The sequence below is a fragment of the Chrysemys picta genome, chromosome 16 (assembly GCF_011386835.1).
Source record: "Chrysemys picta bellii isolate R12L10 chromosome 16, ASM1138683v2, whole genome shotgun sequence".
Classification (NCBI taxonomy): Eukaryota; Metazoa; Chordata; order Testudines; family Emydidae; genus Chrysemys; species Chrysemys picta.
In genome coordinates this window covers 9,488,672-9,510,768 of record NC_088806.1, presented here as the reverse complement: position 1 = coordinate 9,510,768, position 22,097 = coordinate 9,488,672, and the positions used below count along the sequence as shown (strand labels likewise).

The 22,097-nt window shown below is 46.2% G+C and overlaps 1 pseudogene; it reads left to right on the top strand.

The window, feature by feature from the left end:
• Window positions 1-21,131, top strand: part of LOC101951403 (zinc finger protein 250-like) — a 59,655-nt pseudogene extending 38,524 nt beyond the window's left edge.
• The last annotated feature ends 966 nt before the right edge of the window (window positions 21,132-22,097 follow it).

Here is a 22,097-nt window from a genome sequence, read left to right as displayed (position 1 = left end):
CTAGGTAAAGTCTCTCTCCTGTCTGGTGATTTACATAGTCACAGAGGCTCACAATGCAACTAGTCAGATATTAACCCAGGCAGCAACTCAATAAAGTCTAAACACATTGTTATAATTCTAATACGTGTTTTAACAATACTAACACAGGTGAGTCAGACTGATTCCCGCTTTGCATTTGTCCATGTTCAATTAAGACATGGGGGCTTTTGCAAGAGCTAACACCTCATCTGCCAGTGTCACAGGCAGGATGGGCAGGGATGGTGTCTCTAGCCTCTGTTTGCCAGAAGCTGGGAATGGGTGACAGGGGATGGATCATTTGATGATTCCCTGTTCTGTTCATTACCTCTGAAGCACCGGGCAATTGCCAGTGAGCTAGATGGACCATTGGTCTGATGCAGTGGGCCGTTCTTATGTTCACAGTCTCTATCAGGAGTATCTACTCATTTGGACTCACTGGGGAGCCACAGAAAGAAACAAGGTGTGCTGAGGCAAGGAGGCCCAGTCTCAGAACCCTCAGGGTCACGCTTGCCAAAAGTTAAAACAAGGCCCAGCCCATGAAAGGGGCACTCCCAGGAGAGACTGTATAAAGGCTGGAGCATCAAACAACTTAGTAAACCTGACAGCTGCCTTGGGGACAATGACAGGGAGAATCCCCCAAAGTGACTCATTTGATTCTGCTCTTCTCTGGCCCTTGGTTTATAAAATCATAGAACTGGAAGGGACCTTGAGAGGTCATCTAGTCCTGTCCCCTGCACTCAAGGCAAGACTAAATATTCTCTAGACCATCCCTTGACAGGTGTTTGTCCAGCCTGCTCTTAAAAATCCCCAATGATGGAGATTCCACAACCTCCCTAGGCAATTTATTCCAGTGCTTCACCACTCTGACGGTTAGGAAGTTTTTCCTAATGTCCGACCTAAACCGCCCTTCCTGCAATTTAAGCCCATTACTTCTTGTCCTATCCTCAGAGGTTAAGAACAATAATTTTTCTCCCTCCTCCTTCTAACAATCTTTTATGTACTTGAAAACTGTGATCATGTCCCCTCTCAGTCTTCTCTTCTCCAGATAAACAAACACAATTTTTTCAATCTTCCCCTCATAGGTCATATTTTCTAGACCTATAATCATTTTTGTTGCTCTTCTCTGGACTTTCTCCAATTTCTCCACATCTTTCCTGAAATGTGGCACCCAGAACTGGACACACCGCTCCAGTTGAGGCCTAATCAGCGTGGAGTAGAGAGGAAAAATTACTTCTTGTGTCTTGCTTACAATACTCCTGCTAATGCATCCCAAAATGATGCTTGCTTTTTTTGCAACAGTGTAACTCTGTTGACTCATATTTAACTTATGATCCACTATGACCCCCAGATCCCTTTCCGCAGTACTCCTTCCTAGGCAGTCATTTCCCATTTTGTATGTGTACAACTGATTGTTCCTTCCTAAGTGAAGGACTTTGGATTTGTTCTTATTGAATTTCATCCTATTTACTTCAGACCATTTCTCCAGTTTGTCCAGATTATTTTGAATTTTAATTCTATCCTCCAAAGCACTTGCAACCCCTCCCAGCTTGGTATCGTCCGCAAACTTGATACGTGTAACAGAGAGACTCTGCTACTGGGAGGGTTTCACCATGTGTGAGAGGGTTACACCCTGGTGGGAGGGGGCTAGGCCTGTACTGGAATAAGGTCACTCTGTGCTTCGCAGTTTGGCAGAACCAAGAATGTCCATTAGCAGGGAAAAATCCAGGGGGAATCAGCTTGTGGAATGGACAAAAACCCCATCTGAATGCTCTCACATTGCCCTTCTCGCCCTGGCAGGCTACAGAATAACGTCCACGTTCCACTCCAGATCATCCCCTCCTCCCAGGGGGAAGGAAATGGCTGCAATGGAGCTGGCTCAGGTAAGAGATTATCAGGGAGCTGGTGATGGGGTCTGCTTGGAGGGAGAGGAGCAGTAAAGCCATAGGAGGGTGGGAGCTGCTAGAGGTGGTGGGAGATAGGAACTATCTAGGGTGGAGAAAGGGAGGGGACAGGATGTGACAAACGTGCTGAGATTTGAGTAATGTAGGGTGTGATGGGTTGTCACCCCAGTGTGCAGTGTGTGGGGGCTTCTGGGAACCGCTGTGCCCTCTAACCCTCAAGCTGGGCTGGCCCTTCTCACACTGCTTTGCTGGAGATTCAGCCAGCCTCTCCAGGCCCTTTTATCACCCAACATGACAGCAGGTGGCGCCATACACTCAGTTAAGCTACCTGAGTGCTTTACCTAAGCCACCCAAGGACAGATAGAAGACAGCAACCAATTTCCCAGTGATAAGTGATAGCAAATAGATCAAAGCAGATTACTTGGCAAATAACCAGAAACTCAAACTGAGCCTAGCATGCTAGATCAGAGGTGGGCAAATTATGGCCTGCGGGACCCTCCTGCCCGGCCCCTGAGCTCCTGGCCCGGGAGGCTAGCCCCTGATCCCTCTCCTCCTGTTCCCCCTCCGCGGCAGCCACAGCTTGCCCCGCCACCGGCACAATGCTCTGGGCGGCGGGGCTGCGAGCTCCTGGGGCAGCGCCGCTGCAGAGCCCAGCCTGACCTGGTGCTCTGTGCTGTGCGGTATGAGGCTGTAATGCTGCCAGCCACCAGTGCTCCAGGAATGGTAAGGGGGCAGGTAGCGGGGGGGTTGGATAGAGGGCAGGGGAGTTCGGGGTGGTGGTCAGGGGGCGGGGGTGTGGATAGGGGTCAGGGAGGTCAGCAGGGCCGCCCAGAGGGCGGGGCAAATGGGGCAATTTGACCCGGGCCCTGCAGGGGCCCCCACAAGAATATAGTATTCTATAGTATTGCAACTTATTTTTATGGAAGGGCCCCCCGAAATTGCTTTGCCCCAGGCCCCCTGAATCCTAACCGGCCCTCCATACAATTTCCAAAACCCGATGCGACCCTCAGGCCAACAAGTTTTCCTGCCCCGTACTAGATGGATAGAATTTTAATTAGCAGTTTCTCACCCTGACTGATGATTGAAGTAGTCCACCAAGTTTTAGCTCAGTAGTTTGAGCATTGGCCTGCTAAACCCAGGGTTGTGAGTTCAATACTTGAGGGGGCCACTTGGGGATCTGGGGCAAAATCAGTACTTGGTCCTGCTAGTGAAGGCAGGGGGCTGGACTCGATGACCTTTCAAAGTCCCTTCCAGTTCTAGGAGATAGGATATCTCCATTTCCATACCCAAGCTTGAAATCCCTTTACCCTGGGACCAACACTTCCCCCAGTTCAGTCTTTGTTCCTTAGGTGCTTCCAGGAGTTCTCTTGTGTGGGGAATGAGGCCAAGCGATGATGTCACACCCCACCTTATGTAGCTTTTCCACATGACGGGAACCCTTTGTTCCAAACTCAGTTCCCAGTCCCGTTTGTGGAAAAATACAGGTACCAAAATGGAGTTCAGTGTCATGTGGTCTGGTCACATGCCCTAGCATGCCCTGCTGTAGCCATGACTCATAGGCTGGCTGGAACATTCACAGGAAGGCTAAGCTCTTCCACAGTCCATTGTCTTTGTTGATGAGCCATCAGCACTGTCTGGCTTCTTCACTGTTGTACCTGAAAGGCTAATTGTGGGTGTTACCCAGAGTAAGGACATTTGAAATACAGAGACATTGTCAGTATCCATAACTTCAGATACAAACATGATCCATGCACACAAATAGGATAATCATATTCAGGAAATTATAACTTTTCCAATGACACCGCACATGATGCATCTTGCACAAAATGCCTCATAATTATGTCCTAATCATATTATAATCCTACCACTATGCTGAATATTGGGTGTAGTGTGAGATAGGGCCTAATTTCAAGGCACAGGAATTGGGAATGGAACTTCCCCTCTTTGTGGAACAGGAAATAACCCCCCAGCCAGGGCTGGGAAAACTTCCCAGACTCCCAGTGCTGGAGCCAGAATCTACTGACACTTTGTTAGTTACCACCTCCCCCATCCCCCCAATCTTTGTGGCAACTGCAAACTTTATCAGTGATGATTTTATATTCTCTTCTAGGTCATTGATAAGAATGTGAAATATCACAGGGCCAAGAACCAATCCTTGCGGGAACCCGCTAGAAAAAAATCCACTCGACCATGGTTTCCCATTTACAATCACAGTTTTTAATCTATTTAATGTATGCCGTGTGTATTTTGCATCTTTCTAGTTTTCTAGTCAAAATATTGTGCTGAACCAAGTCATATGCCTTACAGATGTCTAGGTATATTATATTAGTACTATTAACTGCAACCAAACTTTGATCTCATCCAATAAGGATATCCAATTAGTTTGATAGGATCTATTGTGTCTAAACCTTTGTTAATGGGTACAAATTATATTACCCTTCTGTAATTCTTAATTAATGAAATCCAGTATCGGCTGCTCCATTATCTTGCCCAGTATCGATTTCAGACTAACACACTTGTAATTAGATAGGTCATCTGTTTTACACTTTTTAAATATTGGGACAGCATTAGCTTTATTCTTGTCTTAGGAATTTCCCCAGTATTCCAAGTCCTAATTAAAATCAACAGTGCACCACGCTCCTCCACCAGGTCTTTCAAAACACTTGTTATCTGGACCCACTGATTTAAACACATCTAACTTTAATAGATGGTGTTTAACGTCCTTGTGCGTTACTGTTGGAATGGAGAGACTGTCGGTGTCAACATCTCATCTCCAAATCCAGGAGAGAAATATTTATTGAACACTTTTACCTCTTCTGCATTTTTTTTTTTTTTTGGATAATTCTGCCATTTCCATCTAGTAATTTACCACTACCATTGTTAGGATTAATGTTGTACTTAATATACTTTTAAAAACTTCCTTCTTATTTTAATTGATTGATCATTGATTTCTGACAACTTCCCTTACCAATTTTCTACAATTCTGACCTTCTAACTTGTATTCTTTACTATTGACTTCCCCTTTCTTCCATATATTTTATATGGAGAGTGTTGGGATTTCTAGCAGGGAGCCACCAGCAGGGTCCAGAGACAGCCCCATCTCCTATATCAATCTCTGGCTAGTAGGTATGGGATAAATGTGACGACCCTGCCTCTGTCTGTCAGCTGGGAGACACGAAGTTTCTCTCTTTCTACCCTCTGATGCCTCCTGGCTGCTCTAGCAAGCTGGGGTGGGATTCTGTTGACATGTGCCTCCTGGAGCTTCCATTTACCTGGTGCTGCTGTTCCGTGAATAGTGGGGTTGTAACTGGGGCAGCGGGTACTGAGTATTGGACTCTTGCTCTTTCAGGTGCCGGTGACTTTTGAGGAGGTGGCTGTGTATTTCTCCAGGGAAGAGGGGGCTCTGCTGGACCACACCCAGAGAGCCCTCTACAGGGATGTTATGAAGGAGAACTATGAGACGGTGGTCTTACTGGGTAAGGAGTCCTGTCCCCTTGGTTATTAGAAGCTGTGGGGCTCTAAAGAACCTGAGTAATAACAACTTCATACCTTTATTCATCATAGAAGTTTTGACAAGTTTCCTTGTCCCGCCCCCTTTTTTTGCTTCATCTCCCACACACTAGTATAATTTTTGGACATGTGCCTTTTTGGTGTTATCGGTCATTTTAAAATTGCATTTAATGTATCGTTATTGGCTACATTAATAACTACATTAATAACTGTAGCCTTCATGCCTTTTCCTCATTTTAAGAGGAAAATACGCTGCCTGTAGCATTCTAAATTAAGTAAATAGGTGTATGACTCATGCACGGCTTGTGTGACAGTCAGATGAGCTCTCCTTTTGATAGGAGAGCATATAATGTTGCCATTCAGGATCCCACGGGTGAAGGGAGAACAGAGCTTTGGGAGGAGAGGAGAAGGGGGAGTAGATAATTCTGGGGTGCCAGAACATGGGGAGGGTGTTTGCAGGATTAGAGCTAAGAAGCAGCAGGGAGGGATGAGGTAGTGAGAGACGAGGAGGGTACAGAAGAAGCACCCAAGGTGCCGGGAGGTGGTGCTGGCTGAGAGTAATGGGATAAAGGGGAGGGGAGAATGGAGGAAGGGCACCCAGGAAGTGGGCTGGGTGGGTCAGTGGGAGGGAGAGGAGGTTTGGGGATCTAGAGCTATGGGAGATCCCAGACCTTTAACCACGAATCCCTATCCAAGCTTTGTTGCTTTAGAGCTACACTCCAGATTTATTTCTGTTCAGTTTCACTTCATTATACATATCCCCCTCCCAATATTATTATTTTAACTCTTGACCTCCCTCTCCCACTCATTATCCCTCTCCCCATATACCCTCCCAATCTCTATGCACAGCGACCCTGGCCACCAATCCTGAGTCCTTTCTGCATTCCTCCCTCCCATAGCAGGGCCCCTACCCAGGCACAAATGGGTACTTTGTGATGATGTCACAGGGTGGTAGTGTAGCCTGTACAATTTTTACACCTATAAGATTACGTATTGGGGTACAAGTTGCCCTTGTACCTGGCTACTCAAAGTTAATGGAGGAGATGACATTTGGTGTAACACACAGAACTTGATTTAATACAGACAGTTATAATTGAAATCCTAGGGAAAAATCAATACACTCAACGATTAGATTAAGGTAAGTATAGTAAAGAGGGTCTTGCACTGTGCATGCTTACAAATTATGGACACCATTGGAAACAAAGATGGAGGGGCAAGGGAGACCATCAGAAAGGAGGCCCTGCTTCAGTTTACACTGTCTCGAGGACCCGACAAAATGAAAAAATGGTAAGTAGGAGAGGTATTTTCTCCACTTCCTTATGGTAATAGGATGGCTATATACCATATCTGCTCCTTTACTCTTATTACAATAATGTCAATAGCTGCCTCAAACCATATGTGGCCTTTGGTAAGTTCATAATTAAGCATGAAGCATTAATACACATGATTTACATCACTTATTTATTAATAATTCCAATATATGAATGTGTCCAACTGCTGAGATACTTCATAGCAACCTAATTGCTGAAGCTCACCCCAAACTTCCTTCTTTCAGAATCCTGTGGCATATTGCACCTATTTGTGTTTCCTCATTAATCTCTCAAAATGGGGGTGCAAAATATCTGACCTGGGATTCTCTCCTTAGGCCTATTCAGGTAAATCCAAAACTTCAACATAACTACTCCCACAAAGCCTCAACCTAATATAAGACCCTTTATTGTAGCAAGCTTAGGCTATGTCTACACGACCACGGTACGTCAACCTATGCTGCACAATTCCAGCTACGTGAATAACGTAGCTGGAGTCGATGTACCTTAGGTCGAGTTACCACAGGGTCTACTTACCTTACTCTTCTCACCAGGGTAGAGTACTGCAGTCTACTGCAGAGAGATCTGTAGTTGATTTGGTGGGTCTTTACTAGACCCGCTACATTGACCACTGGTGGATCGATCTCAGAGCTTTGATTCCGGCTGTAGTGTAGTCCCTGCCCTTAATAACCCATTTATTTATGTTCACCTCCTTGCCCCTCCACGCATGTTCCAAGCTAATAAGGAATACTCTGATAATGACATTTTACCTCTAGCGAGTATAAAATACAAGACATGAGATTAGGTCAAAGACCATAAAATCAGGTCGGGGTCAACAGGAGTGAGAGTTTGGAGAGAGTCTTGTCCCCCCTCTCCCCATCTCCAGTAGCCACAAGCTGTCTTCCCTCCAGGCTCCTTGGATCTTTGAGCCTCTCCCTCCTGAGGTTGTGTGGTCCAGTTCTTGTTTCTTACATTCGTGGAAGAATTAGAGGCTGTTGCTCCTGAATTTTAGTGTTTAATTCCCCAGCTTTCTCCACACACTGGGGGAGTTTAATTCTCCCTCCCATTACACCTGAGTCACTAGATTTCCTAATTCCCCAAAATGTGCTTTTGCGATGTCACAGTTCTGGGTTAGCTAAGACTTTGACCTGCCTCCATGGTCTGCTCAAGGAATGCACTCTCCTGTATCAGGCCTCTAGCCAGCCCCTCTCTATGGGTAGGGACCCACATGCCTCTCCTTTTTGACTAAGGTGTGAGGATTGCAACTTATCCTCCACTGTGTTCACTGGACTAAGGTCCAGTTCCTGTGCTTTGCTTTCTCTCCAAGGGCTGTGAGCAGTGTGTGTGTGCGATAGAGGTGGGAATTTTGGTGATACTTGTATGATGCCAATACACACCTCAGTTTCCCTCTGTGATTTGTATTGCTATGATTATAAAGAGAAGGAGACATGAGATGTTTTGTCATGTAGCTGTCATGCGGTGATATGAATGGGTTGTTAAGGACTGCCTAAGACCAACCTACATCAGTGGAATACCCGACAGAGAAAAGAGAATAATTGTCACCTGTCCATGGGAGGATCTCCGCTTGGCTGAGTGAAGCATACATGGACTCGTTATGTTTTTGGGAGTAGGAAGAACTGGGCTCGCAGATGCAGGAAGCTCTGCCGGAGCAAAGAGAAATGGACAGGCACAGTGAAAGGAAACCAAACTGTTTTCTACAGCAGAATGGCTCAAGGGCATTGCCCAGTATGGACTATATTGTCGTCTTTGCTTCTCTGTCCTAATCTAAGGACTTTCGAATGCTGTGTTTCAGTTGACTAATAAGCTCTGCTATGTTTTAAAAGTCTGCCCAGTGTCACAGCAAACATTTGCTCTGTGCATTGACTGAGGAACAGTCTGTGAACAGGAGTGTCGTTCAGCTGGACCTGCTGGGCACAGCTCACAGGTTGAAATACGAGTGTTGGAGCCAGAGGCTCAGTCTTAGGTGTTGAAGCTACGTGGCCTATCCTTGTGGAAGAGTGGGACCCCAAGGGGGTCTAGTGCACTCAAGGGGCACCTCCCAAGGACTGTTTAAAAGCCAGGGCATTGCACAGATCCTATGGATCCATGACAGTGTGCCAGTGCACTTTCTGGGGAAAAGATATAAAACAAGAAAAGGATCTAAATGTGTATTTACCATCGTCCCCCATCAGTCCTCGTGGGAATCCCTCCTCAGTTCCAAAGTGTATTAAAACCTTCCTTAAAGGTTTACCTCTTGGTTATCAGGTCATGTCAGTTTTGTTAGAGGGCTTTCCCTTCACCCTCCCACTTCCCTGGTTCTTTTCATGCAGACAGGAAGCAGCAAAAGACCAGAAGTTAGAAGCGCAGATAACGCAATGCTTATTGGGGTTAGTTTCCAAGCAAGCATATTCCAAAGCCCTTCACACCAGTCGGGCTTATCTCTATACGCGATAGAGTCTGTTCCCCAGTGTTCCGTTCCCAACTCTGACACCGCAGAGCATTTACCCCAGGTCTCCCTTCCCAGCTCTGACGCTGCAGAACCTTCCCGTTGCCCCCGCTTATCAAACATGATTCCAATTTCCCTTCCCCCTCCTGTTTGACCCTGTTTATATAATAATATTCTCAGCTATACCTTAACCAGTCATTGTACTGAAATTAACTAATGAATTCTAACATTGTAACATAATTTTGTAACCAATTATATCCCACTACCCTAATTAACTTACACCCAGCAAAATTAATTATACAGCAGACAGAAACAATTAAAGAACCAGACTGATTAACAATGTAAAAGTGGGGGCCATAAAGATAAAACAATACAGAAATGAGGGTTTCACAACCATTGATAAGTGATTTCTTGCCAGACAGGATGCTATCAAACTAAGTTTTCTTTAACCATCTTAAGATCTGTTTTTTTTATCTGGTGGTGATGGGCACTATCCAGACAGGATCGTCTTCCTAACAGCCCAATACCACCTTATTTCAGTGTGACTGGTTTGGGATGTGACCCTACGCTTCCCAGCTGACGGCTGCCCCTGCTGCTTAGCCAAAGGCCTTAGCCTAAGAACAAGGCCTCAGACTATCCTAGTGAGAGAAGGCCCAGACACAGGCGGACTGTGATTTTGATTCTTTGTTTTTATACCCCTGTAACTAGCTAAGTAATAAAAATACACCTAAGTTTTTAAAGTATAGGCTTTACAGGCAGGCCTGAATATCTCTATTCTAACAGTGGGTTCTACCCCTTCCCCCATTCTGTGTCTGTCTTGTCTGGCCTGCTAAACCCAGGGTTGTGAGTTCAATCCTTGAGGGGGCCACTTGGGGATCTGGGGCAAAATCAGTACTTGGTCCTGCTAGTGAAGGCAGGGGGCTGGACTCAATGACCTTTCAAGGTCCCTTCCAGTTCTAGGAGATGGGATATCTCCATTAAATTAATTAATTAATTAATTACATTTAGACTGTAAATTCTTCAGGGCATGGGCCATCTACTATTCTTTGTAATTTGCCTAGCACAATGGGGACCCACTGTTAGTTGGTCCTTAGGCACTAAGGTAATGCATATGATTTATTATAATAATAACTCTCCTGCCACTTTGAGCCAAGGAAGATGGCTTTGGGATGTTACTGTTTAAAAATGAGCTGGGTTAAAACCATGGAATATTCTTTGTGCCAAGTATCCCACAAATTCCACTGACCTCCCTTGTTTTCTTTGCCTGCAGTTGGGTTTCCAATTTCCAAACCTGATGTGATCTCCCAGCTGGAACGAGAGGAAGAGCCATGGGTCCCAGACCTCCAGGGCTCTGAGAAAGAAGTGCTCCTGAGAGCTGCCTGCACAGGTGAGGAATTGGTTAAACCAACTCAACTGTTTGGGAATGCAGGAAACATTTGGGATGCCCTACGAAGACCAGGTGAGCTCTCCAAGTTCAGGATTTTCCCCTGCAGATGTGGAATCACGGCAGATGTCACTCATGGCTTCCTTCCTAGTCTGACTGACAACTGGCAGCAGATCGCTCCCTGATCTCACCTTCCCCTGAGTGTTCTGGTGAGATGCAGACCAAAACTGATTCCTTCCTCTCTCCTCTGTGGAAGGGCTTGGGGAAAATCAGCTCCTGATAGGTTTGATCTCTCCCACACATATTTCGGTTTGTTCATCCCTTTTTCCAATCCTCTCTCTCAGATTTCCTTTCTTTCTGGTGCAGGGAGTGACCTATGTCTGGATTCTCTCTGTCTCCCATCAGGTGATGGGATGGTGAGTGAGAATGAGGAGGAGAAACCCCAGCAGGAAGATGCTGAGCAAGTAGAACCATATGGAACATTATCAGGAAGATGCAAAGGGAATGTTTCCGGGTGTTGTGCACTTCGAGAAAAAGAAAAAGCCTGTGAGACTCAGGAGAGGCCAGAGGAAAACTTTAGTAGCCTCCTAGACCTTGTAACACGTGACAGAATCAACTTGGAAGGGACACGCTACACATACCATGATTGCAGGAAAAGCTTCAATCGGAACTCTGCCCTTATCACACATCAGACAATCCACGCAGGGGTGACGCCCTACACATGCTCTGAGTGTGGTAAAAGGTTCAATGGGAGCTCAGACCTTATCAGACATCAGAGAATCCACACAGGAGAGAAACCCTATATATGTGCTGAGTGCGGGAAAAGCTTCAATCAGCGCTCAAACCTTATGAAACATCAGCGAATCCACACAGGTGAGACAATCTACAGGTGCTCTGAGTGCAGGAAAAGCTTCAAACAGAGCTCACACCTTATCAGGCATTGTAGAATACACACAGGAGAGAAACCATACACATGCTCTGAATGCGGGAAAAGCTTCAATGAGCGCTCACACCTTATCAGACATTGTAGAATCCACACAGGTGAGACGCCCTACACATGCTCTCAGTGCGGAAAAAACTTCAGTCGGCGCTCACACCTTATCAGACATCAGAGAATCCACACAGGAGAGAAGCCCTACACATGCTCTGAATGTGGGAAAAGCTTCAATCGGCACTCACACCTTATCACACATCGCAGAATCCACACAGGAGAGACGTGCTACATATGCTCTGAGTGTGGGAAAAGCTTCAGTCGGAGCTCAGACCTTATCACAAATGAGAGAATCCACACAGGAGAGACGCCCTACACATGCTTTGAGTGTGGGAAAAGCTTCAATCAGAGCTCTGACCTGATTATACATTGGAGAATCCACACGGGTGAGAAACCTTATGGATGCTGTGAGTGTGGGAAAAGCTTCAAAAAGAGTTCACACCTTATTAGACATCAAGAAATCCATATGAGAGAACTGTAACACATGCCTTGATTAGGGCTGGGCAAAGATTTTAAAAAAAAAAAATCACATTTGCTAATTCTCACATAGTGTTCTGTGCACCATCTTCACTGTGGTCTCTCAGGTTCACCAGATGAGTTGCTTGCTTCTGCCTTTTGCAGCTCACCCTTCTTTGGGGTCAGTCCTCTGATCTTTTCTATCAACTGCTTTCCTTTTGAGTCATAGGAGTATGTGTCCCTCCAGCCAGAAATGTTCATCGGCTCCCGGAGGGAGAGAGAGGTTTGATCCCAACAAGCTACACTGAGGCAAAAACTACCTGTGCCTTACATCCACTAGGACTGTATATGGCATTGGCTGCTCAAGTTAGTGATCTTGATGTAAAAAGACAATTATAGTTGTAGAGCAGATGCAGCCCAGCTGCAATGGTTGCATTAGCTTTCCCCTTGAGCTGACCTAAACTCCATCACTTTTCCTAGTCTAAACAAACCCTGAGCATCACAGTTATACTGTTCCCCATTTCAAAGCAATTCTTAGTCATCAAGTTCCCCCTTTTGGAACAAATTGTTTCATTCCCAGTTGCTCTGATGTTGCTTCAGGCTGTGCTGGAGAGCAGATATTTTTACTACCATTTTCCTCACTTAAAATATATTGAACTATAAGAAAGAGCAGGAACAGGGCAGAGATAGGGAAAAATGTCATTTCACCCTCTGTAACAACAGAAGAAGATAGGGTAAGTCAGAGGGATTCCCTTATTTCCCATCACCATCCCAATCCCCCTGTTGTTCAATTGGTTAGGTCAATATTTTTTCTAAGGGGCTGGCAAGAGTATTCCCTAGTAAATGATTTGTAACTAAGCAAAATACCCATGCATTTGGCTCCTAAAGCAGTTGTGGCCCAGGCCCTACAGGAGGTCGCTCCTGAAGATATCTCCTTCCTAATCAGGTGCACGTTACCTATTATTTGAGAAATGTAATCCCTATATAGGTAGGGATGGGAAAAATGGAAGTGACATTTCTCTTCAGCTCACCCCTGGGAGATGCTGCAAATGTGTAGGAAATGAAATCCATGTTGAATATGATATAGCTGCAGAAAGATACCCTGTTTTAATAGATACCTGACATTTGGTGTCTTACAGGGATTCTAAGCAGCACCTGAATTTAGTCCCTAATTTAAATCTGTGCCACCAGATTAAAGACATAAAAAGGCATAATTGGGGGAGTTATACCTCACTATCGCTACTGATATGTTGTGTGGTTGGTGAAGAATTCTACTCCAGAGAAGTGTAAAATTACTCCAAGTAAGGTCAAAGATTTGACAAGAACTCAGGTAGAAATTGCAGGAACTAGTGGTTGATTTTCACCCCAGAGATGGAAGCTATGGTGACCTACGGCCCAGGTAAACTATTTTTAGAACCCTGCTGCCTTGTTAAGTGGCATTCGTCACACTCCTAAAGTATGCCATGATTAAATTGGGCACAACTGTCTTTTATCATTTGGATCCAAAGTTTCATGAAGCATAGAGAGAAACAGCTGATTCCTTCTTAGCCATTCCATGCCTATGGGTCCCAATCTGGCTGCCTTGCTGGACAAGAAGCACTTCCATGCTGTGCAAATGATAGTAGCCAGTGAGGGAATGTATCAGATTCCAAGTTCAGACTGCAGGATACATGAATGCTAAGTCCAGAGTCTCTGGTTTTGTCTCTTAGATTTGCTATTAAGTCTAATGCATTTGTATCGCTTCTCCTGTTCCTACTTCGAAGGAATAGAAAGTGTGAACATAGAGCACAGGTGTTTTTTCTCATGATGGAGCACATAGTGTGAGACCACTTCCACCCACACTTCTGGGAGAAGACCCAGGGAGAAATGAACTCACAGAAATGGAAGGCTCCTAGGTTATTGTAGAATGTGACTTCTCATAAAGCTGACTGGGTGGAAATGGGAATTAAGAGAAAACTGCCCTATAGGTTTATATTTTGTAATCGTTGAATAAGTTGTTACCAGCAACAATGAAATTAAACATGAAGTTAATTAGTGTCACGGAAGAGGTTGATGATGTGATAACTTTCAGTGTTACAATATAATTCCGGTTTTCTTCTAGTTCTTTCCCTGCCGCCTCCTACTACATAGGAAATAGTGGCTAATCCTGAAATTAAAACCTCACTCCAAAAGAATTAGAGTGGGGGAATATGTGAGAGAAATAGCCTGTATGAGAATAGAGACCCCCCCGTATAGACTAATTATTTCTATTTAAAATGGAATTTATTTTGATAAATTTTAAATCTTCTGTTAGGAGGTAAATTATTTGAGACAAGATTTGGAAACTTTTACCCAGTTAGAGGGTAACAGCCACAGAGTTCTCCAGGTCTCTTGTTTGCAAAGCAAACATGTCACATCAGGCAGGAGATGTCAAAATCTGATGGATGTGTGATGGTAGTTTTTCTGGGTTGTTTTTTTGGTTTGGTTTGGTTTTTTAATGTAATTTAAATTTTGCAACCAGTTATTTTTATAGGTGCTGAGGCCCCTTTTCCTTTTGAGCACAGCTCTGGAAACCTCCCCAAAACTGGCCTTGTGTTTCTTTCATGTTTGATATCTTTGGGGTTCACACATCCACACTACATGCAGTTCACAGCAACAGATACTTTGAGAAAGCTGCTGGGTTAAGCGGGCCTTTTCCAAACTGAAATTGGCCCAAAGTCTGCCTCAATTCAGCTGGATTGGGACACGTCTGTATCAAAGGAGTGGTTCACACCTGATTTGTCCAGAGACCTCGGGGCAGGTGTGGTAAGATAGGATAAGTAGGAATCAACAAAAATAAAGTTAAAGGTAAGGGTGACAGACCTTCAGCTTGCAGGTCAACAAGCCTGTTCTGTTCATTCCCTCTGACACCTCTGGCACTGGTCACTCTCAGGCAGCACACTGGGCTAGATGGACCATTGGTCTGACCCAGTATGACCAGTCTTGAATTCTTATGTAAGCCATCTACAGCCTTGTCTACACTGGCAAGTTTCTGCTCAGGAAAACAGCTTTCTGCGCTGTAACTCCCGAGGTGTACACACTGCAAAGCCACTTACTGCACAGAAACTGAGCAGTTGCAGCGCTGTAAAAAGCCCACCCTGGAGAGAGGTGTACAGCTTCCTGCACCAGGGCTACAGCACTGTGGTGCCAGTTTAGACACCCTGGTCAATTACAGCGCTGCGATTGGCCTCCATGAGGTGTTCCACAATGCCTGTTCTCACCTCTCTGGTCATCAGTTTGAATTCTACTGCACTGCCCTCAGGTGACCAACCATGAACCCCACACCTTAAATTCCTTGGGAATTTTGAAAATCCCCTTCCTGTTTGCTCTGTGATGCGTGCAGCAGTCTCAGCACATCTTTCCAGGTGACCATGCCTGCTCCACACACCAGGCAATCCCCCACTTGGAGCAATGTTGAGCTGAGGATCTCATCGGCATTTGGGAAGAGAAGGCTGTCTACTCCCAGCTGTGCTCCAGCTGTAGGAATTATGATACCTATGGACAGATTTCATGATGCATGAGAGAAAGGGGCCATGACTGGGACACACTGCAATGCAGGGTCAAAGTGAAGGAGCTGTGGAATGCCTATTCCATGGCGTGGGAGTCAAACCGCTGCTACTGTGCTGCACCCATGAGCTCCCAGTTCTATAAAGCACTGGATGCGATACTCGCTGGTGACCCCACCTCCACTGCGAAGGCCACTGTGGATACTTCGGTGGCTCACATGCCAGTCGAGAGTGGACCAAGCCAGGAGGAGGAGATCTTGGATGAGGATCTGGAGGCAGAGGGAGACCCAGAGGCAGAGAATCAGTCAGAGGTCAGAGATGCATGCAGCCAGGAGTTCTTCTCTACCCCGGAGGAGGCTAGCCGGTCACAGCTGTCGGAGCTTGGCGAAGTGCAAACAGGAGAGGAAGCCCCTGGTAAGTGGCTTTGATTTTGGGAATCACTGAAGTGAGTTCTTGGGGGCAGGAGGGTTGAAGAAAGCAGGCTCATGTCTGTATGATGTGTGTACCACCACATGCCTAGTCTGAGCGGCGGAACAGGGTGATGATTGACTCCCTCACTTCACGGGAATCTGCGCCAGAGATCTCCATGAAACTCTCATGGAGATAAAGAGCAATCTGATGCCGCAGATTTTTTGGCAGAGCTGCTGTGTTTCTTGACCCATTAAGGGTAACTTTTCTGCACTACTCTGCCGTCACAGGAGGGGAGCATTGCTGCACACAGGCGAGCCACATAAGGGCCAGGGCGGACACCACAGTCTTGGAGAAGACCCTCCCTTGATTCCCTGCTCACCCTCAGCAGTGAGATATCTTCCATAATGAACACAGCTTGTGGAAAATATGGGCACAGTAATGATTATAAGGCCCCTCCCCACAGTGCTCTCTCTCCCCAAGAGCCACATGCCCAATGTACAGTACGGTCCTGGAACACTGATTTCCCGTTCCCCTGCTGTTACCATTTTGGGAGTCTTGTACTTGCTTGGCGTCAGCCAGTTAGTGATAGGTATGTGAATAGTGGCTGTGTTTTAAATCACTGCATCAGTGGTCTGTGTTTTGCAAACAATACTGCTTCTGTAAAATGTTGCATTTTGGCTTCACAGATATGCCCTTGGAATCCCAGCCTCCCTCTTTGTTATCGCCGGCTGAATGGCTGTGCAGAATTAGAAAGCGGCCATGAAGAACTAAAAAGAACTTTCTGCATGAGATCATGATGCACTCCACGGACGAAAGACAAGAATTGAAGGAGTGGTCAGACAGTGAGAAGAAGGACCGAAAGGAGAGCGCGGTGTGCCAGAACGAAGCCATGGAGCGGCTCTTAAATGTTATGGAGTGCCAAGCAGACACGCTGCAGGCGCTACTAGCACCGCAAACCAAGCAGCTCTGCGACCACCCTCCACTGCATCTGCTGTCGCAAAACTCTTTCCCATTCACCCCCCAGACAGTGCCAACACACTCTTAGCAACCTCCTGGTTCCAGTGTGTACCCGCTGCATTCCATTACTGCCCCAGCACAGTTTAGCCCTGCGGACACCCAGTGCACTCAACACCCGTCCCTCTGTAGTTTATTCCTGCTGAAGTACAGTACCTGCTGCACTGTACTCCAAAGGATAAGATTGCATATGATACCTGGACATACACAAATCTTTAACCATCCCTGGACCCCAGCTCCTCATGGGACCCTCCCTTCCCCCCATCCCCTACAGTGCTGATGTGTTTTTTTGTTTTTCTCTCCTCCGGTGGTTGCTTTTTAATAAAAGAATAGTTTTGGTTTGAAAGCAATCTTTATTCCATTAATGGAAAGCAAACACAGCTTTGCAAAGAAACACGCAATTCTCTTAAACCTTTATAGTGCATGGTCTGCACCAATCACAATCACCTCTTAGCATTACAAGCACTGCACTACCGAGCATAGCAACAAATATTAGTGGCTTTCAGCTTCAAATTGCTGCTTTGAGGCATCCCTGATCCTTATGGCCCCACGCGTCACCCCTCTAATAGCCCTGGTCTCTGGCTGTTCAAATTCAGCCTCCTAGTGCTGAGCCTCAGCCGTCCAGCCCTGAGTGAAGCTTTCACCCTTCCCTTCACAGATATGGGGTGTACAGCATGTGGCTATAAGCATAGGAATATTGTCATCGGCCAGGCCCAGCCTTCCACATAGGCAGTGCCAGTGGGTCTTTAAATGGCCAAAGCACACTCAACAGTCATTCTGCACTTGCTCAGCCTATTGTTGAACTGCTCCTTGCTGCTGTCAAGATGCCCCTTGTATGGCTTCATAAGCCACGGCATTAAGGGGTAAGCAGGGTCTCCCAGGATCACAATGGGCATTTCGACTTCCCCTACAGTGATCTTCTGGTCAGGGAAGAAAGTCACTGCTTTCAGCTTCCTGAATAGGCCAGTGTTCTGAAAGATGCGTGTGTCATGCCCCTTACTGGATCAGTCTGCGTTAATGTCCATGAAACACCCACGGTCATCCACAAGTGCCTGGAGAACCATAGAAAAATACCCCTTGTGATTAATGTACTCAGTGGCTAGATAGGTGCCAGAATTGGAATATGCATGCCATCTATCCCCCTCTGCAGTTAGGGAAGCCCATTTGTGCAAAGCCATGCACAATGTCACACATGTTGCCCAGAGTCTCAGTCTTTCAGAGCAGGATGCAATTAATGTCCCTGCACACTTGTCAACACGCGTCTAATGGTCAACTTTCCCACTCCAAACAGGTTAGAGACCGATTGGTAGCAGTGTGGCATAGCCAGCTTCCACAGTGTAATTGCCAAGTGGTTCTCCAACGCAGCTCTCATTCTTGTGTCCTTGCACCACAGGGCTGGGGCGAGCTCATCACACAGTCCCATGAATGTGGCTTTCCTCATCCAAAAGCTCTGCAGCCACTGCTCGTCATCCCAGATGTGCATCACAATGTGATCCCACCACTTTGTGCTTGTTTCCCGAGCCCAAAAGCGGCGTTCCACTGTGGTCAGCACCTCCGTGAATACCACAAGCAATCGTGTGTTGTAGCTACTACACATGGTGAAATCAATGTCGAACTCCTCTTGCCTTTGTAATTTAAGGAATAACTCCACTGCCACTCATGACGTGTTAGTAAGTGCGGGATCCATTCCTACAAACCGAATAGGCAGAGCGTGGAGTACACAAATCATTGAAAGATGGCGTCAAATGCAGATGGAAGCACAGGGATTGCTGAGATGCAAAGCAATGCATCACGGGCATTCACAGAGGTGCTGACCACAGTGGAATGTCGCTTTTGGGCTCAGAAAACACCTCCCTCCAGCTTCCCACAACTCCAACTCCAACCACCCTCCACCTTCCCTCAACTCTTAGTGGCAGAAGAGAAAGAGAGGCTCAGTGTGATAGCTGCCCAGAGTGCACCGCTCCGAGTACTGCTGTAAGTGCTGGAAGTGTGAACATGCTATTGCGCAGGCAGCGGACAGTGTGAACACACAATAGCAGTTTCCCTTCAGCGCTCTCTGAGCCGCACTGTAACTCCCAGCACTGTAACTCTGCCAGTGTAGACATAGCCTCAGAGAGACTGACTGCCAGGATCCCAGGACTGATCCCCTCTGGGGAATGAAGCACAACGGCGACAGGCTATGCAGCCTTTACAAGTCTCCTGTACCCGCGAAGCCTGCTAGCCCATAGTGCTGGACCATCTGTGCCATTACCTGGTTCCCAAACTGCAGCTACAGTTCCTACTCCAGGTGAATCCAAAGACCAAGTGGTGCAGAGATCCAACCCTGTCAAGGCTGGATCCCCACTTTGAACTTTAGGGTACAAATGTAGGGGCCTGCATGAAAACTTCTAAGCTTAACTACCAGCTTAGCTCTGGTTCGGCTGCCACCATTTCAATGGATTCCATTCCTGGGAAACCTTGAAAAACCTTCACCAAATCCCTGGTGAATACAAATCCAAACCCCTTGGATCTTAAAACAAGGAGAAATTAACCATTCCCCTCCTTTCTCCCACCAACTCCTGGTGAATACAGTTCCAACCCCCCTGGGATCTACAACAGGGAGAAATTAACCATCCCCCCTCCTTCCTCCCACCAACTCCTGGTGAATCAAGATCCAAACCCCTTGGATCTTAAAACAAAGAGAAATTAACCATTCCCCTCCTTCCTTTTACCAACTCCTGGTGAATCAAGAGCCAAACGCCTTGGATCTTAAAACAAGGAAAAATCAATCAGGTTCTTAAAAAGAAGACTTTTAATTAAATAAAAAGGTAAAAATCATCTCTGTAAAATCAGTATGGAAATTAACCTTACAGGGTAATCAAACTTAAAGAGCTCAGAGGACTCCCCTCTAGTCTCAGGTTCAAAGTACAGCAAACAAAGATAAACACTCTGGTAAAAGGTACATTTACAAGTTGAGAAAAACAAAGGAAAACTAACACGCCTTGCCTGGCTATTTACTTACAAGTTTGAAATAGGAGAGACTTGTTTAGAAAGATGTGGAGAACCTGGATTGATGTCTGGTCCCTCTCAGTCCCGAGAACGAACACACTCCCAAACAAAGAACACAAACAAAAGCCTTCCCCCCCCCAAGATTTGAAAGTATCTTGTCCCCTTATTGGTCCTTTAGGTCAGATGCCAGCCAGGTTACCTGAGCTTCTTAACCCTTTACAGGGAAAAGGATTTTGGAGTCTCTGGTCAGAAGGGATTTTATAGTACTGTACACAGGACAGCTATTACCCTTCCCTTTATAGTTATGACAAACCCCTTATAATCTTATTAACGTTTTGTTCCTTTTTCTATTTTGTGTCTGTTTCTTTTTATGAACTTGGAGACCTCCCAGCCTTTCTATTAGATTGGGGTGTAACAGTGCGGCTTGGTGTGTGTGCGTGAACACCTCTGAAATCTACAAGGGGAAGATACTAGGAAGAATAGTTCCCCAAATCTTAATAACCTTAAAACTCTGCACTATGAAATGCCTGAATGCATGCTCCTCACCTATGGAAACATTGCAAGGAATTGAGCTCTCAGATATGTATTGTTCAGCGAGAGCTGTGTGAACTTCTTTTACTAATGTCTCTCTAAGGTCTGTAAAAAGCAACTTTTTTTGTTGCTTTTTACAGATTCAGACTAACACGGCTACCCCTCTGATACTATCTCTAAGGTCTGTATGTGCTTTGGGGCGAGAGGGCGAGGAGAAGTGTTAGCTACACAATAGTGACATCTAAGGAAAAAACTAATTAGCTTTGAGGTTGTAGGCTAAATGAGAGCAATAATTTGGTTTCGGTATTGAAATATTCAGCTGGCAAATCTGGGTTGCACTGCCTGGGTAAAAATCTCTGATTGGGGTTTTGGCATCACTAAATATGCTCCTGACTTCTTGGGTTGCTCTTTTAGGATTTGTAAGGGTTGATTTTCTGATGTATTAATCTGATGGTGTGACTAAATTGACAACTTGATTCCAATGCAATATCCTTGTAAAATCATTGATTTACTGATTTGACCTGAACTTTATCACTGTATTGTTTAACCCGTAGCTGAGTGGTGTCTATAGTCATTTAGCCTTAGTGATGTGGTGCTCTTGGATGTATTTGTTCGTGTTAATAAAACATGTAACTGGGTCATTTCTTTCAATAAGCAACTGGGGCTGGAACTTTTATTTGTATATTTCCCTTTAATTCAATCTCCATTTTCTTCATTTCATACTCTTCTAAGTTAAGGAATGTGCAGCAACAAATACTGACACAAACCTGTTGCTGCCCCATTCTGTGCCCATCCAGCAGGAGTAGAGAACAAACACCTCCTGGAGCAGGGATTGTCACACTGGACTGTATATACAGACGCATGTTCCCAAGGTTTGCTGTCTTTCTCAAATCATGGCACCTACACCTCCTTGTAATCACGCCTGGCAGGAAGGAGACACCTATGTGCATTCCCTTGGGAGGCAGGGGGATCTGGGAGACTCTGGACATGGGGGATATTTACCCAGAGCTCAGGATCAATCTACTCAGGGATGATGCAGGAGAAAAGAGCTGGGCTCTGCTTTCCCCACTTATTTCTCCTTATCCCCTTTCGGTCTCTCTCTCCTCTTGCCCCTTCTTCCCCCTCCCCCTACCCTCTGGCAGGGAGACTTGGTCACTTCCCTGCTCCCAGGGGCGCTCACTCTCCTGTAGCTGGATCGGCCCCTGCAAGTGCTAATAGGAGCGAGAGCCTAGGTGTGGGTCAGTCTCTGCAGTGGCTCTGGGACACACAGAGGCAGGAGGAGGAGCAAAGATGGGGCTAGTTTCCAGCTCAGAAAGTCCCTGGCCCGGTGAGTGCGGCAGCTGCAGCCCAGGTTGGGCTTGAAGGAGCCAGGAAGGGGCTGGAGCAGTGGGGAGCCGGGGGCTGGTAGGAAGGAAGGCAGGAAAAGAGCCGTGGGTCAGATCCCAGAGACAGGGCTCTGTAAGGTACAAGACACTGCTGGTGCTGCTGCCTCCAGTGTGCACTGGGAGACAGGGCTGAGCTCCGGGCTGCTGCTGCGGCCCCAGCGGGGCTGGGCCTGGGACAGACTTTCACTGCAGCACTTTCTGTGCCCATCCAAGGTGGGGACTTTCTCTAGC